The sequence below is a fragment of the Medicago sativa genome, chromosome 4 (assembly GCF_051527215.1).
Source record: "Medicago sativa cultivar Bolivia chromosome 4, Bolivia_mono, whole genome shotgun sequence".
In the NCBI taxonomy this organism is placed as follows: Eukaryota; Viridiplantae; Streptophyta; class Magnoliopsida; order Fabales; family Fabaceae; genus Medicago; species Medicago sativa.
Window position 1 is genome coordinate 47850809 of NC_140752.1, and position 18556 is coordinate 47869364.

The 18556-nt window shown below is 36.3% G+C and overlaps 2 pseudogenes; both read left to right on the top strand.

Annotated features, from left to right (window-relative positions):
• The first annotated feature begins 765 nt into the window (after nt 1–765).
• On the top strand, nt 766–1488 carry LOC146929431 (secreted RxLR effector protein 161 pseudogene; annotated as a pseudogene).
• A 6622-nt stretch (nt 1489–8110) lies between these two features.
• LOC146929432 (secreted RxLR effector protein 161-like) lies at nt 8111–8833 on the top strand (annotated as a pseudogene).
• Nucleotides 8834–18556: the final 9723 nt, after the last annotated feature.

Below are 18556 nucleotides of genomic sequence, written 5' to 3' on the forward strand. Positions count from 1 at the left end.
TGGATAATAGCTATGAAGAAGAACTCAATCAATTTCAGAGAAATGATGTGTGGGATCTGGTACCCAAACCTCACAAAAGAACATTATTGGAACAAAATGGGTATTCAAAAACAAGTTAAATGAACAAGGTGAAGTAGTCAGAAACAAAGCAAGACTTGTTGCTCAAGGTTATAGTCAACAAGAAGGCATTGACTATACTGAAACATTTGCTCCAGTTGCAAGATTGGAAGCAATTAGGTTACTTCTATCCTATGCAGTAAACCATGGCATTATATTATATCAAATGGATGGAAACAGTGCATTTCTCAATGGAGTAATATTAGAAGAAGTGTTTGTCAAACAACCTCCTCGTTTTGAGGATCTTAAGCATCCTAACCATGTTTACAAACTTAAGAAATCACTATATGGTCTTAAACAAGCTCCCAGAGCTTGGTATGATAGACTGAGTAATTTCCTAATTAAAATAATTTTAAAAGAGGTCAGGTTGACACAACACTCTTCAGAAGGACTCTTGAGAATGACATTCTTATTGTGCAGATATATGTTGATGATATAATATTTGGTTCTACTAATGCATCTGTTTGCAAGGAATTTTCCAAGTTAATGCAGGATGAATTTAAAATGTGCATGATTTGAGAGTTAAAGTTCTTCCTTGGAATTCAAATCAATTAATGCAAAGATGGATTATATGTTCATCAAACAAAATATACAAAGGAGCTTCTGAAGAAGTTCAAGTTGGAAGACTGAAAAGTGATGAACACTCCAATGCATCCAACCTGCACCTTAAGCAAAGAAGATAATGGAACAAAGGTAGACCAGAAGTTGTATACAGGTATGATTGGTTCTTTGTTATACCTCACTGCATCTAGGCCAGATATTTTATTCAGTGTATGTTTGTGTGCATGATTTCAATCAGATCCTAGAGAATCTCATTTAACTACTGTTAAGAGAATCTTCAGGTATCTAAAAGGAATAACAAATTTTAGACTCCTCTATAGGAAATCCTTAGATTATAAATTGGTTGGATTCTGTGATGCTGACTTTGCTGGTGACAGGATTGAAAGGAAATCAACCAGTGGCAATTGCCAGTTTTTGGGTGAGAATCTGATCTCCTGGGCTAGCAAAAGACAAGTAACTATTGCTATGTCTACAGCAGAGGCAGAATACATCTCAGCTGCAAGTTGTTGTACACAACTACTTTGGATGAAACATATGTTGGAAGATTATCAAATTAATGCTAACAGTATTCCCATTTATTGTGATAATAATGCTGCTATTTGTTTGTCAAAGAATCCAATTCTACATTCAAGAGCCAAGCATATTGAAATCAAACACGACTTTATTAGAGATTATGTTCAAAAAGGAATTTTAGATATACAATTCATTGATACTGAACATCAATGGGCTGATATATTTACTAAGCCTTTAACTGTTGAAAGATTTGATTTTATAAAGAAAAATTTGAACATGCACTTTGTGTCTGAATAAATTTCTTGTCTCTGAATAGGAATTTAGGTCATGAAGTCGTTCAGAAGCTATAGTCCATCAGAAGCTCTTCACTGAGGTTTTGAGGAAAATGTGCTTCTAAAGATGACATCAGCATCTGAACTCCAGAAGATGGATTTTGTGCTCCTGGATAGTAGAGTTAGTGGAAACGTTGGAAGTTACTTTTTGGTAGCACCTGTCCCACTAACTTGGCAGTTACTCTGAAAAATTCTGACGTGGCTTAAGTGTGTTGGTGTATAACGTAAGAGGGCAATGATGTTTTATGCTTTGAATGTACTATCTCCTGCCCCCTAGTCATTAATTTTGTGTTTGTTCGTCCCCTTCTGAATTGCAATCATTTTTGCTTAAATCACTTAGACAAAAACACACACTTCTCACTTTACAACCTACACATTCTGTTTTTAGACTGATTCTCTGCAAAAACTTCATCTTCTTCAAAATCAAATCAAATCAAATCAAGAAACCTCCTTGAAAGTAGCTACTGGTGAATCATATCAAATCAAAGCAAGAACGATGTCTTTGGAAGAATGGGATTTAAATGTTCAAGCGGAGAATCCAGTAGATTTTATTTCTCTAGCTTATCATGGTTGCGAGCTCAGAGGCTACTATCAAGCTCAGGACATAGATGATTACTTCTTCATGCTGAATGGTCCATCATACTTAAACCTGATCAAGCACTTCTAGGTTAAGGCAGAAATCTACGACAGTCATGCTGCTAAGATGGAAGAGCACGAGAAAGTGCTGATCAATCCTAGTCTGTCAGGGAAAACAAGAGAACAACTTGGTTTGAAGCCCTTCACTTGTACAGAGATTCATTCAAGCATCTTGGGAATCCCCATTATTATCTCTGAAGAAACTATTGCAAGAGCAATCAGAAGAACAACTGAAGGTTCTTTTGAAGAAGGTCTGGACAACAACAAGACAAGCCCCTGGAATGAGGTGGTGAACATGACTATGTTCAACAGTACTAAGAAAGTGAAGTAATGTGACCTGAAAATGGACTTCAAGTTGCTTTTGAAGATCCAAAATGAGAATCTTCTACCAAAGGGTGGTGGTGGAGATCAACCCTTTTTAGATCACAGAGTTTTTCTACACTTTGTCATGACTAAAGAGAAGGCTAACATCCCTAAGTACATCTTCAACCATATGATGTGGGCTCTGAAGGAAAGTCAAGTTAGCAATAGAAGCTGGGTTCCTTAGGGAAGATTGCTGTCTGAAATCTTCTATCAAGGAGGAATTCTGGAAGCTATCAGAACATCCAAGATTGCAGATGATAAACAACTGGGCATAGTAACTGGAAAAATCATCAATGGACACACCTTAAGAAAGATGCATCTGATCAAGAAAGAAGACTTCAAGGAGTTGAGCACTGACTTGAAGGAATCTTGGACTGTATCTAACTTAATGGATAACTTTCCCCTAATCTGCAAGCAAGATCCTCTTGAAGTAAGAGTTAACTTCATCCTTGAGCACTATCAAAGAACTGGAGAAACCATCAAGCTTGATGAAATTCCAGAAACCATGTATGGTGGTGCTCTTCCTGTTGCAAGGAAAAGGAAATCAAAGAAGAAAGCAACTTCAGAAGCTGATGATGATGAAGAAGCTTCTGAACCAAATCCAAAGAGGGCTAAGAAAGAAAAAGTTGCATCTTGTGCTCAAAGAGTTTGTTCGGACGTACCAACTATTCAAGAAGAAATTCTAGACTTAGAATCTGATAAGGTTCTGAACAAAAGAACTAGAAGTGGCAAGACAGCTGGCTCTTCACAATCACAACCTCCTCAACCATCAATTCCTAAGAATAAGTGGAAACATAATGTAAGGAAGTTGAAGGAATCAACATATGTGGTGGAAGATGATGACCAAGTAGAAGCTTCAACTAAGTTGGTCACTAGAGAAGTCAGAAGGAAGAAAGCTGCTGATGTAGATGCTCTCTAGAAGGCACTTGCAATTGCCAGAGAAATTGTGGTTCCTGCTAAATCATTGATGAAGCAATCAACAATTGAATCTGCTCAGAAAGTAGTTGAGCTAACTGGGAGTCTACAAGAGCTGGTGGTGGCAGATGAGATACTGAATACTGCTAAAGATGTTCAGAGGAAAGAAGTTACTTGTTCAGAAGCTGATGCTTCAGAAGCAACTAGAGGTAACACTGATTCTCACACTACTTCTAATCATGCAATAGAAATAGAATCTAGTCCTACCTCAAACACACTTTCAACCTCTTCAAACATAGATGATATTCCCTTGAATAGAGTCTACACAAATGTACAAAAAGCCTTATCCCCATCATCATCTACCAAGCACCAGAAAAATCCTGTTGCTGATGAATTTATGCCAATGTACCCATCTATTGTAGCGAGAATATTTGAGATGGCTCAAATGAGAATTGATGTATGTGCTAGATTGCCTGCTGAACACCCTTTTCAACCACCATTTATTCAGCCTCTGCAATCTATTCCTGCTGATGCAGAAGTTGAAAGAGAGCAAGCAGTGCCTGATTCTAACATCCCTGCTTCTACATCAACATCTCAACCTCAACCAGCAACCCAAACTTCTGATCCATCTGTTTTGGATGAACTGGCTAATCACTACTCAAGTGAATTACCAGGTTTTGAACCTAATCTAGAGAAAGCCTCTGAAATTGCTTCTGATGAAATTGTTTCAGAAAACCCCCAACAACAACCTGAACAAAGACCATATTCACCCAACTTATCTCATCACCCTAATCAATCCTTGACTGATGTTGACTCTTCAGTATCAGAAGAACAAATCCTTGTTGTACACCCTTTGAGTGTAGTTTTACATTCAGAAGTCACTCATGAACCTGAACAACCTAATCAATGGCTTAAACCTGGATTTTTGAATCCATCATCAAGCACATCATCTCTTGTTGTCATAGAATCTAATTTAAATGCTGAAGATGGGATTCCTATTCAAACTTGAATGAGTTTAGACCCATCTTTACCATATGTTTTAGAACGTGTTGATGATCCTCCCTTTATCTCCAACATTGTTCCTGCTTTTGAAGCCAGTACTTCAACCACTTTAACTACTGAATTTATACAACCTGCTGACAACATGTCCTTATACTTGCCTTCATTCTCCAATCAAACCTGTCCACCTGTCCAAACCACAAATATTCCTTTCCCACCTACCCTTTTACTAGATTTTATTATATTAAAAGAGGTGTGTGAGAATATTTTTAAGGACTTGAACAAGTTAGTTAAGACAAGGAACAACTTTGTTCATGAAGAAGAGTATGTCAACAGTTGGGCAAAGCTGAGAGAAAGAGTAGACTTTGTCATGTGTGAACTTCAGAACACTTCTCTTGAAGCACATAATCAAGCTCAAAGCACTCTTAATGACTGGTTCAAGGAAGTTGTGAATAGCATGAAGGAAGTGGAAATCAAGAGGAATGAAGAAAATATCAAGTTATACATCTCTGATGCACCTATCTTCTTGGATGCTTCTAGCATTATCACTGTTGGTGTTCAAGCTAATGAACCTGATCTCAACTGGTTAACAAAATTGAAGATCCAAACTGATGCTCCTATCCTTAAGAAGGTAAAAGGTGATTCTGAATTGGAGAAGGAAAATAAGCAGTTGAAGAAAGAACTCTTTGAGCACAAATTACCTGCTGCTGAACTTCAAAGAAAGATGATTGAACAGCAGGAAGAAGCAAGAATCAGAGAGGAAAATCTGATAAAGAGTTACAATGAACAGAAGGAAGACATGCAGAAGCAATCAGAAACAACAAACAGCTTAATCAGAGATCTGATGGACATGGTTCAGAGACAAGCCAAGCCTTAGTTGCACACACCATTTTCTAGCTTGTTTAGTCTTATGTTTGTGCTTCTGAATATTTTGTGCCTCTGACATTGTTTATGCTTCTGATCATCATATTTTGCTTCTGAACTAACTTTAATTGTCTTATATATATAGAATTTTTTCACTATGTTTTTCTCATCCCTTTGAGTCTGTTGAAATCAGAGTCTGGTATCTTAAAGTCTAAGGTTCAGGAGAACAAGACAGTTGTTACTTCTTGTAAATCAAAACCAAAAGGTGCTAAACCCAAGGTACTGATTAAACAGAAGTTGTCAAACTCACAGCACAAGGTACAAGAAGTGAAAAGTAAAACCTCTAGTACTAACATCAAAGGACCCATAAAACAATGGGTACCTAAATATGAAATTGTGAATACTGCAGATATGCTTAAGAGCAAAGGAAAAGAAAAAATCATGGTACCTAGACAGCGGTTGCTCAAGACATATGACAGGGGAGAAGTCTATGTTCCTCACCCTCACAATGAAAGAAGGAAGAAATGTGACGTTTGGAGGCAATCAATCTGGCAAGATCATTGGTACAGGAACTATTGGTAACTCCTTTATTTCTATTAATAATGTGTGGTTGGTAGATGGTCTTGAACATAACCTTTTGATTATTAGTCAGTTTTGTGACAATGGTTATGATGTGATTTTTGGTAAGACCAACTGCACAGTAATTAACAAGGATGACAACTCCATAATGTTCAAGGGAAAGAGGACTGAAAATGTCTATAAAATCAACTTCTCTGAACTGGTTGATAAGAAGGTAATTTGCCTTCTATTAGTGAATGATAAGAAATGGGTGTGGCACAAAAGGTTGAGGCATGCTAACTGGAGATTAATCTCTAAGCTTAGCAAGTTACAACTTGTCAAAGGCTTACCTAACATTGACTATCATTCAGATACACTTTGTGGTGCATGCCAGAAAGGGAAGATTGTGAAATCATCTTTTAAAACTAAAGACATTGTCTCAACCTCCAGACCCTTATAATTACTCCATATTGAATTTTTTGGACCAGTTAGCACTGCATCCTTATATGGAAGTAAATATGGATTAGTCATTGTTGATGATTATAGCAGATGGACTTGGGTTAAATTCCTGAAAAGTAAGGATAATGCATATGATGTATTCAGTAACTTCTGCACTCAAATACAGTCTGAAAAAGAAATGAAGATTTTAAAAGTAAGAAGTGATCATGGTGGAGAATTTGAAAATGATCCATTTGAAACCTTTTGTGAAAAACATGGAATCATCCATGAATTCTCTTCCCCTAGAACTACACAACAAAATGGGATTGTAGAAAGAAATAATAGAACTTTACAGGAAATGGCAAGAACCATGATTCATGAAAATAATTTGGCTAAACATTTCTGTCAGAAGGAGTGAATACAGCATATTATGTCCAAAATAGAATCTATATCAGACCTATCTTGGAGAAAACAGCATATGAACTCTTTAAGGGAAGAAGACCCTATATCTCTTACTTTCATCAATTTGGATGTACCTGTTACAATCTAAATAACAAGCTCTACCTAAAGAAATTTGATACCAAGGCCCAAAGAGGAATCTTTTTAGGTTACTATGAAAGGTCAAAGGCATACAGAGTGTATAATTCAGAGACACTCTGTGTTGAAGAATCAATTGACATTAAATTTGATGAAAAAGAGCCTGGAAATGAAACTCTAGAGCAAAGTGAAAGTTTTGAAGATATACAGGTGCCTAAAGATACTTCAGAACCTGATTAAAAATTTTGAATCTGAAGATAGTCCAGAAGCTGAACCCACCCTAGAAGCTCAAGATGAAAAAGCTTATTATGAAGCTCAAAATGGTTCTCAGCAAGCAAATCAATCCAAGAATACATTCAAGTACAAGTCTTCACATCCTGAGGATGAAATCATTGGAAACAAAGAAAGTCCTAGAAGAACAAGATCATATTTCAGACAATAAGAGTCAATGATAGGATTGTTATCATTGATAGAACCTACTACAGTTGATGAAGTAATTTCAGATGATTGATGGATAATAGCTATGAAGAAGAACTCAATCAATTTTAGAGAAATGATGTGTGGGATCTGGTACCCAAACCTCACAAAAGAACATTATTGGAACAAAATGGGTATTCAAAAACAAGTTAAATGAACAAGGTGAAGTAGTCAGAAACAAAGCAAGACTTGTTGCTCAAGGTTATAGTCAACAAGAAGGCATTGACTATACTGAAACATTTGCTCCAGTTGCAAGATTGGAAGCAATTAGGTTACTTCTATCCTATGCAGTAAACCATGGCATTATATTATATCAAATGGATGGAAACAGTGCATTTCTCAATGGAGTAATATTAGAAGAAGTGTTTGTCAAACAACCTCCTCGTTTTGAGGATCTTAAGCATCCTAACCATGTTTACAAACTTAAGAAATCACTATATGGTCTTAAACAAGCTCCCAGAGCTTGGTATGATAGACTGAGTAATTTCCTGATTAAAATAATTTTAAAAGAGGTCAGGTTGACACAACACTCTTCAGAAGGACTCTTGAGAATGACATTCTTATTGTGCAGATATATGTTGATGATATAATATTTGGTTCTACTAATGCATCTGTTTGCAAGGAATTTTCCAAGTTAATGCAGGATGAATTTAAAATGTGCATGATTTGAGAGTTAAAGTTCTTCCTTGGAATTCAAATCAATTAATGCAAAGATGGAGTATATGTTCATCAAACAAAATATACAAAGGAGCTTCTGAAGAAGTTCAAGTTGGAAGACTGAAAAAGTGATGAACACTCCAATGCATCCAACCTGCACCTTAAGCAAAGAAGATAATGGAACAAAGGTAGACCAGAAGTTGTATACAGGTATGATTGGTTCTTTGTTATACCTCACTGCATCTAGGCCAGATATTTTATTCAGTGTATGTTTGTGTGCATGATTTCAATCAGATCCTAGAGAATCTCATTTAACTACTGTTAAGAGAATCTTCAGGTATCTAAAAGGAATAACAAATTTTAGACTCCTCTATAGGAAATCCTTAGATTATAAATTGGTTGGATTCTGTGATGCTGACTTTGCTGGTGACAGGATTGAAAGGAAATCAACCAGTGGCAATTGCCAGTTTTTGGGTGAGAATCTGATCTCCTGGGCTAGCAAAAGACAAGTAACTATTGCTATGTCTACAGCAGAGGCAGAATACATCTCAGCTGCAAGTTTTTGTACACAACTACTTTGGATGAAACATATGTTGGAAGATTATCAAATTAATGCTAACAGTATTCCCATTTATTGTGATAATAATGTTGCTATTTGTTTGTCAAAGAATCCAATTCTACATTCAAGAGCCAAGCATATTGAAATCAAACACGACTTTATTAGAGATTATGTTCAAAAAGGAATTTTAGATATACAATTCATTGATACTGAACATCAATGGGCTGATATATTTACTAAGCCTTTAACTGTTGAAAGATTTGATTTTATAAAGAAAAATTTGAACATGCACTTTGTGTCTGAATAAATTTCTTGTCTCTGAATAGGAATTTAGGTCATGAAGTCGTTCAGAAGCTATAGTCCATCAGAAGCTCTTCACTGAGGTTTTGAGGAAAATGTGCTTCTGAAGATGACATCAGCATCTGAACTCCAGAAGATGGATTTTGTGCTCCTGGATAGTAGAGTTAGTGGAAACGTTGGAAGTTACTTTTTGGTAGCACCTGTCCCACTAACTTGGCAGTTACTCTGAAAAATTCTGACGTGGCTTAAGTGTGTTGGTGTATAACGTAAGAGGGCAATGATGTTTTATGCTTTGAATGTACTATCTCCTGCCCCCTAGTCATTAATTTTGTGTTTGTTCGTCCCCTTCTGAATTGCAATCATTTTTGCTTAAATCACTTAGACAAAAACACACACTTCTCACTTTACAACCTACACATTCTGTTTTTAGACTGATTCTCTGCAAAAACTTCATCTTCTTCAAAATCAAATCAAATCAAATCAAGAAACCTCCTTGAAAGTAGCTACTGGTGAATCATATCAAATCAAAGCAAGAACGATGTCTTTGGAAGAATGGGATTTAAATGTTCAAGCGGAGAATCCAGTAGATTTTATTTCTCTAGCTTATCATGGTTGCGAGCTCAGAGTCTACTATCAAGCTCAGGACATAGATGATTACTTCTTCATGCTGAATGGTCCATCATACTTAAACCTGATCAAGCACTTCTAGGTTAAGGCAGAAATCTACGACAGTCATGCTGCTAAGATGGAAGAGCACGAGAAAGTGCTGATCAATCCTAGTCTGTCAGGGAAAACAAGAGAACAACTTGGTTTGAAGCCCTTCACTTGTACAGAGATTCATTCAAGCATCTTGGGAATCCCCATTATTATCTCTGAAGAAACTATTGCAAGAGCAATCAGAAGAACAACTGAAGGTTCTTTTGAAGAAGGTCTGGACAACAACAAGACAAGCCCCTGGAATGAGGTGGTGAACATGACTATGTTCAACAGTACTAAGAAAGTGAAGTAATGTGACCTGAAAATGGACTTCAAGTTGCTTTTGAAGATCCAAAATGAGAATCTTCTACCAAAGGGTGGTGGTGGAGATCAACCCTTTTTAGATCACAGAGTTTTTCTACACTTTGTCATGACTAAAGAGAAGGCTAACATCCCTAAGTACATCTTCAACCATATGATGTGGGCTCTGAAGGAAAGTCAAGTTAGCAATAGAAGCTGGGTTCCTTAGGGAAGATTGCTGTCTGAAATCTTCTATCAAGGAGGAATTCTGGAAGCTATCAGAACATCCAAGATTGCAGATGATAAACAACTGGGCATAGTAACTGGAAAAATCATCAATGGACACACCTTAAGAAATATGCATCTGATCAAGAAAGAAGACTTCAAGGAGTTGAGCACTGACTTGAAGGAATCTTGGACTGTATCTAACTTAATGGATAACTTTCCCCTAATCTGCAAGCAAGATCCTCTTGAAGTAAGAGTTAACTTCATCCTTGAGCACTATCAAAGAACTGGAGAAACCATCAAGCTTGATGAAATTCCAGAAACCATGTATGGTGGTGCTCTTCCTGTTGCAAGGAAAAGGAAATCAAAGAAGAAAGCAACTTCAGAAGCTGATGATGATGAAGAAGCTTCTGAACCAAATCCAAAGAGGGCTAAGAAAGAAAAAGTTGCATCTTGTGCTCAAAGAGTTTGTTCGGACGTACCAACTATTCAAGAAGAAATTCTAGACTTAGAATCTGATAAGGTTCTGAACAAAAGAACTAGAAGTGGCAAGACAGCTGGCTCTTCACAATCACAACCTCCTCAACCATCAATTCCTAAGAATAAGTGGAAACATAATGTAAGGAAGTTGAAGGAATCAACATATGTGGTGGAAGATGATGACCAAGTAGAAGCTTCAACTAAGTTGGTCACTAGAGAAGTCAGAAGGAAGAAAGCTGCTGATGTAGATGCTCTCTAGAAGGCACTTGCAATTGCCAGAGAAATTGTGGTTCCTGCTAAATCATTGATGAAGCAATCAACAATTGAATCTGCTCAGAAAGTAGTTGAGCTAACTGGGAGTCTACAAGAGCTGGTGGTGGCAGATGAGATACTGAATACTGCTAAAGATGTTCAGAGGAAAGAAGTTACTTGTTCAGAAGCTGATGCTTCAGAAGCAACTAGAGGTAACACTGATTCTCACACTACTTCTAATCATGCAATAGAAATAGAATCTAGTCCTACCTCAAACACACTTTCAACCTCTTCAAACATAGATGATATTCCCTTGAATAGAGTCTACACAAATGTACAAAAAGCCTTATCCCCATCATCATCTACCAAGCACCAGAAAAATCCTGTTGCTGATGAATTTATGCCAATGTACCCATCTATTGTAGCGAGAATATTTGAGATGGCTCAAATGAGAATTGATGTCTGTGCTAGATTGCCTGCTGAACACCCTTTTCAACCACCATTTATTCAGCCTCTTCAATCTATTCCTGCTGATGCAGAAGTTGAAAGAGAGCAAGCAGTGCCTGATTCTAACATCCCTGCTTCTACATCAACATCTCAACCTCAACCAGCAACCCAAACTTCTGATCCATCTGTTTTGGATGAACTGGCTAATCACTACTCAAGTGAATTACCAGGTTTTGAACCTAATCTAGAGAAAGCCTCTGAAATTGCTTCTGATGAAATTGTTTCAGAAAACCCCCAACAACAACCTGAACAAAGACCATATTCACCCAACTTATCTCATCACCCTAATCAATCTTTGACTGATGTTGACTCTTCAGTATCAGAAGAACAAATCCTTGTTGTACACCCTTTGAGTGTAGTTTTACATTCAGAAGTCACTCATGAACCTGAACAACCTAATCAATGGCTTAAACCTGGATTTTTGAATCCATCATCAAGCACATCATCTCTTGTTGTCATAGAATCTAATTTAAATGCTGAAGATGGGATTCCTATTCAAACTTGAATGAGTTTAGACCCATCTTTACCATATGTTTTAGAACGTGTTGATGATCCTCCCTTTATCTCCAACATTGTTCCTGCTTTTGAAGCCAGTACTTCAACCACTTTAACTACTGAATTTATACAACCTGCTGACAACATGTCCTTATACTTGCCTTCATTCTCCAATCAAACCTGTCCACCTGTCCAAACCACAAATATTCCTTTCCCACCTACCCTTTTACTAGATTTTATTATATTAAAAGAGGTGTGTGAGAATATTTTTAAGGACTTGAACAAGTTAGTTAAGACAAGGAACAACTTTGTTCATGAAGAAGAGTATGTCAACAGTTGGGCAAAGCTGAGAGAAAGAGTAGACTTTGTCATGTGTGAACTTCAGAACACTTCTCTTGAAGCACATAATCAAGCTCAACGCACTCTTAATGACTGGTTCAAGGAAGTTGTGAATAGCATGAAGGAAGTGGAAATCAAGAGGAATGAAGAAAATATCAAGTTATACATCTCTGATGCACCTATCTTCTTGGATGCTTCTAGCATTATCACTGTTGGTGTTCAAGCTAATGAACCTGATCTCAACTGGTTAACAAAATTGAAGATCCAAACTGATGCTCCTATCCTTAAGAAGCTAAAAGGAGTTTCTGAATTGGAGAAGGAAAATAAGCAGTTGAAGAAAGAACTCTTTGAGCACAAATTACTTGCTGCTGAACTTCAAAGAAAGATGATTGAACAGCAGGAAGAAGCAAGAATCAGAGAGGAAAATCTGATAAAGAGTTACAATGAAATGAAGGAAGACATGTAGAAGCAATCAGAAACAACAAACAGCTTAATCAGAGATCTGATGGACATGGTTCAGAGACAAGCCAAGCCTTAGTTGCACACACCATTTTCTAGCTTGTTTAGTCTTATGTTTGTGCTTCTGAATATTTTGTGCCTCTGACATTGTTTATGCTTCTGATCATCATATTTTGCCTCTGAACTAACTTTAATTGTCTTATATATATAGAATTTTTTCACTATGTTTTTCTCATCCCTTTGTTTTGTCTTTATTGTATCTTTTTGTTGACGACAAAAGGGGGAGTAGATGTATAGTATTTATGGCTCTGAGCCCCATTAATTTAAACGCATTTTGTGCTTGCACCCTAAACAAGCATTTTGTTGGGTTTAAACGCATGTTATATTTTCTCACCTGTCCCAGCATTTCTATCAAATCATCTGCATGGTTGGATCCTTCTCTGGTTTTTGCCACTAGATCATCTATATATTGTTTTATCTTGGTTTTCGGGTGTCAAACATTGATTACGTTTGAACTTTTTAACCGGTGATATCTTATTTTTTCTTGGGAAGGGAAAAAGTAAGCAAAACCCTTGAGAATCGAGGTCCGGGAGTTGTTTTCGCCACGGGAAGGTGTTAGGCACCCATAACGACTATAGTATCCTATAGGAACCGTCTTTAATTTCTACGCGCGCGCTTTATTTTTAAATGCTATTTTGAAAAGTGATATTAAACCTAAGAATATTCTAAGTGAAGAATTGGAGGGAGAAGAAAGTGTTTGAATTTTTATTTTATTTGAATTGAAGGAATTTTGTTCCTTGCCTACGTACCCGTTTAAGGGATCAAATCCACCGTAGTTCTCTTCCAAAAATGTTTTTGTTTTTGTTGGTTGATTTTAAGTTTGAAAATGGGATTTTGAAGAATGAGGAAAAGAGGCCTCAAGGGCATAAGATTGGAAAAAAAGTGAGGTGGAATTAGTTATTTTGCAAAAAAAAGTCAAGTATGATTAAGATTCATTGAAATTTTGATTAAGAAAATAAAAGAGAATACAATGGGATTTTGATCCCAAGGTTTATTAAGAAAATGATTTGAGTGAAGTTTGTTCATATTTTTTTGAAAAGAGGTTTTTCTAAGTGTAAATCCTAAGCATACAATCCTAAACATACATCTAAACATGCATATCCTAGCCATATACCTAAAGTGAGGTGTGTGCATGTGTCGGTGCTTGTGTCGGTGTACATCATTAGAGTCCATTGTCCTTTACATCATTGGCCTAGATACATTCTATGGTCTTGCAAGAAATTAAAATTGCATAAAAGTAAAATACAAAGATTCCTAGGTTTTACATACTAAGTCTTTAAAGCTATAGAAATGAAGTGAGATGAGGAATGCTTATGAATGAATGAAACATGAAATGAAATGGTTAGTAGGATAAGGTATAATAGCATGAAAATTATAAGCAAAAGGAACATTAAACAAAGTGGCAAAAAACTAAAAAAGGTGACTAAACTCTTAGCAAAGTATGCCTAAAATTTATCATGATAACAAGACAAGTGTATGACCTATAATTCCCATATCATGACAATGTTCAAAGATTCTTATCACAATCAACAAAATGAGAATTACAAGAACACATTCAAGTCAAAGAATCATGCTATATTTTAGGCATATTTGGCATTTAATTTTCACAAACAATATTCACATAACTTGTAAGACAAGTAAACTCACACAATATATTCACATGCATTAAAACACTTCAAAACAGCAAGAAAATCCATTGCAAATTCATACTCCACAAATCAAACATCATGTATCATGATTAGGGATCAAGAACATGTACTTTTCACAAATTTTTTAACACAAAACATCACAAAATAGCAAGAAAAGCATCATATTATTTTTTATCAAGTTTTAAAGTGCAAAAATCATCACAAAAATACCACAAAATTAACAAGAAATATACATGAAATTTTTTAGAGTTTTTAAAAGATTTTTAGACTCAAGAACATATAAAACTTCACAATTTTTAACAAAAAATAGTAAACAATTAACAAGAAAATACCACACATTTTCTAATCAAGATTTAACACATAATAACATCACAAAAATATCAAGAAAATGATCAAGAACACATAGGAATTTTTTGGGAATTTTTAAAGGACCTTTTTGATGAAACAGATGTGCAAATATTAAAAGCAGTGTTGAAATAGCAAGAAAATAGGGTAAAACGAAATCGATAACAAATGTAGGCCCAAGCCCAGAGTTGATGTTGGATGTGGATCATCCAAATGCCTCAGAGGCGTTAGATTGATCCAATCCCTCCAAAACCCTAGATCCAGTGGTTGAAAACGTATGACACATGATAAAGCACAACAGGTACATGGAAATAATGGATCAACAGCATACACATGGCATAACATCTCATCCAACGGTCAAAACACAAGAGAACACAGTATGGAGCAGGGACGCGCGTGCGTGTGATTACAGGGGGTATATATACGTTTGGCCAAAGGGAAACTAACACACAATCAAAATCACTTCTCTCTCTAACATAAGTTAGAGAGAGAGACTCTGCAATATATCCTTTCTTCTTCGACGAAGCTTTGAGCGCCGGCGGCGGTTTCCGGTGGTGGTTTCCGGCGCCGGCGAACTTCGTTCTAATCCGATCTCGAAAGTTCTTACATCGTTAGATTCCTCTTGTTATGCTCTTTCCAAATTCAAAGTTTATTTTCACAAAAACATCTCGAATCGGAGTAGATCGGGTTTTAAAGCCTCGAAGTGTTTCTCACTTTTCACATGCACTCAATCGGAATCTTTACAACGAAGAAGAAATGAAATAGTTACGTACCGTGTCTTGAATTGGAGATTCGGAGAAGACGAAGTCAGAAGGCTTCGATACGAGATCCTTTCACCGTAGTCTTGTTCGTTTCTTTGAATCTGAAACGGAAGAGCTTCTGGAATCGAATGCCTCTTCTTCCTCCTCTTTGCACCGCGTTGCTGGCTTGTTTGAAAACAAGTCGAATCCCTTGTTGTTGAGACAGGTTCAGTGCAGAACCATGCTAATTATGATATCCTGAGATGAAATTGTGATGATTTGAGGTGAAATTGCATTGATTTGAGATGAGTTCTTGGAAGAGCTTGTATGAATATTCATGGAGATTCATGTAATATTCATATTGTTCTTGAGTTTTTCCAGAATTTGTTACTGATTTTTCGGTTTTGATCTTGTGAATGGAGGAGAGAGAATGAGAATTTTGTTTGTGATGATTTGGCAGAATGAATAGTGTATGTGATGACTGGGCCTTTTTATAGGCTGACACATGTATGGACCTGGACCAGTAAAATGATGACACGTGGACTTGGACTCATAACAAACTTTCTGGACAAATCTGCAATTATTAAAAATTGGGGACTAAAATGCAAAATGACACAAAGGACTAAAAAGTAATTAAAAATAAAATTGGTAAAAAACGTAATTTGGAAATAACGTAAAGTGAAACAATTAAAAATGACAAAATGGACTAAAAGGAACCAATTACTTAAATGAGGTACTTTAAAGTAACCTCTCTCTGCCGAAATTTCATGTGAAATGACCAAAATGCCCCTGGGGCTAAAACGACTAAAAATGACTCAGATGCAAATTTTAAAATGGATTTTTAACAGGGAATTGAAGCAAGAGCTTATACAAGCAAATTAAAAGACTCAGAGACAATTTTAAGAGATTAAACAGAGCTTTAACACTTGAAAAGACTAAAATGCCCCTAGGGGCTAAACTGACTCAAAATGACTTCCAATGCAATTTTTAAAAGGGATTTTGACATAGAATTGAAATAAGGACTTATTCAAACCAGTTGAAAAGACTCAAACAATTTTTCAAAGATTAAAATGAGCTTGGACACAGGAAATGACTAAAATACCCTTTTATATGAATTTTGCAAGTAATTATTGAAATAAAATGCAGAGAAAGATGTGATTGATCAGAGACAAATCAAATGACTTGAAATGCAAGATAAGAAGAATTGAGTTAGTATTTTTAGGTCCAAAATTAGGGTATGACAGCTGCCCCTATTTAAGTTTCTTTGTCCGGAGAGTCAAGAGACGAAGTCTTTGATTTGACGGGACGAAGATACTTAAATATTAACATTTGCACTGTTTTTGGACATAAAAATACGCTCTCGGATTTTCAGAATCATGAATGCCATGCAATATTTTGATTATGGATACAAGACAAACGACTGGAGTCTATGGAGCATGTCATGTCACTGGGGATTCAGGTGGACATTGACAGGGTAGACAGACCAGGGGATAGAAAATAGGGTACAAGCTGTTCTTTGGATCGAATTGGCCACTTGACCAAGGAATACAAAACAAGAGATAGGTACAAGCTGTTCTTGGGATCGAACTTGACACTTGATCGAAGATACAAACAGATAAACAGGCACAAACTGTTCTTTGGATCGAACTGGCTGTTTGGTTGGAGATATAGACAAAAGGGTGGATACAAACTGTTCTTTGGATCAAACTTGCCGTTGGATCATCACCACATCATGTGGGTAGGTACAAACTGTTCTTTGGATTGAACTTGTCGTTTGACTGATAACAAAGCATAAGCTGGGTACAAACTGTTCTTTGGATCGAACATGTTGTTTGTCCGGAAGTATAGGTATATAAGCAGGTACAAGTTGTTCTTTGGATCGAACTAGCCACTTGACCGGTAACAAGATATGTATTGGAAGTTTGATTTGGAAAGATACAAATTGAGAGTAAGTTGATATTGACTTGACTTGAAAGTAGACATGACCATTTTGTTGGCCCAAGAGTAAATTGAGAGTTGATTAATATTGACAAAGACATTGGATTGAAAGTTTGAGATTGAAAGAGAGATTGAAAGTTGAAACTAATCAGAGTCATAGACATAGACATTGAATTGAGAGTTTGAAATTGAATTGAATTGGAGATTGAAATTGAATTGAATTGGAAGTTGAAATTGGATTGAATTGGAGATTGAAATTGAATTGGAAATTGAGATTGTGTTAAATTGACATCGAGATTGGATTGAAAGTTGGGATTGGATTGAATTTGACAGTTGAAATTAAAATTGAAGGTTGAAATTGAATTGAATTTGACAGTTGAAATTGGAATTGAATTTGACAGTTGAAATTGGATTGAGTTGAAATTGAGATTGAATTGAAATTGGAATTGAGTTGAAATTGAGATTGGGTTGAAATTCGAAATTGGAAATGCAGCATGTATGTATGGTATAACAAGATTATTTAATGTATGAGCACATAAAATGCATGATTATGCATGTATGAATGCTCGAAATGCATGATTGGTTTATAACTTGACAAGAAAGTTTCACAGAGATAGATAAAACATTGGAAGATTGGGCACGTAGTGGCTCGTGCTGCAACGTATTCACATAGAAATCCTCTTTGGAGAGATCGTCGTTGAGAGACGTATCAAGACCATGGCTGAGGGCAACGAAACTTGTAGAGAAAGTAGCCTTGGAAGATTCTTAGATACAGGTCGCCGTTGCTAGGCGTGTCAGTGCTGGGTAAACATTGGATGTTCGCATCTGTGGTCAATGCTTTTCATATCATTTTCATTTTTCATTTTTCAATCCCATTTTTGCCTGAACCGCCCTTTCGGGTTTTCGATTCACCAGGGAATAAAGTTCTTTTCATTGCCCCATTTTTGCCTGAATTGCCTTCATAGGTTGTCAATCAGCGGGGTGCTCATTTTTGCCTAAGTCGCCCTTTCGGGTTTTCAACTTAGCGAGCTTTTTGTTTACATTTTTCAATTTTTCATTTTTTTCATTTTTGCCATTGACCACAGATCATCCTGGGGAGTAACCTGCTTGTAACATGTATTGAAATAGACATTGTTACTCATTCATTCATGCATGTTTCATTGAAATGTACCCTATTGCTCAGGTTTGCTTTCAAAATAGACAGGAAAAGGTGTTTCAATTTTAAAAATGTTTGCTTCAGGCATT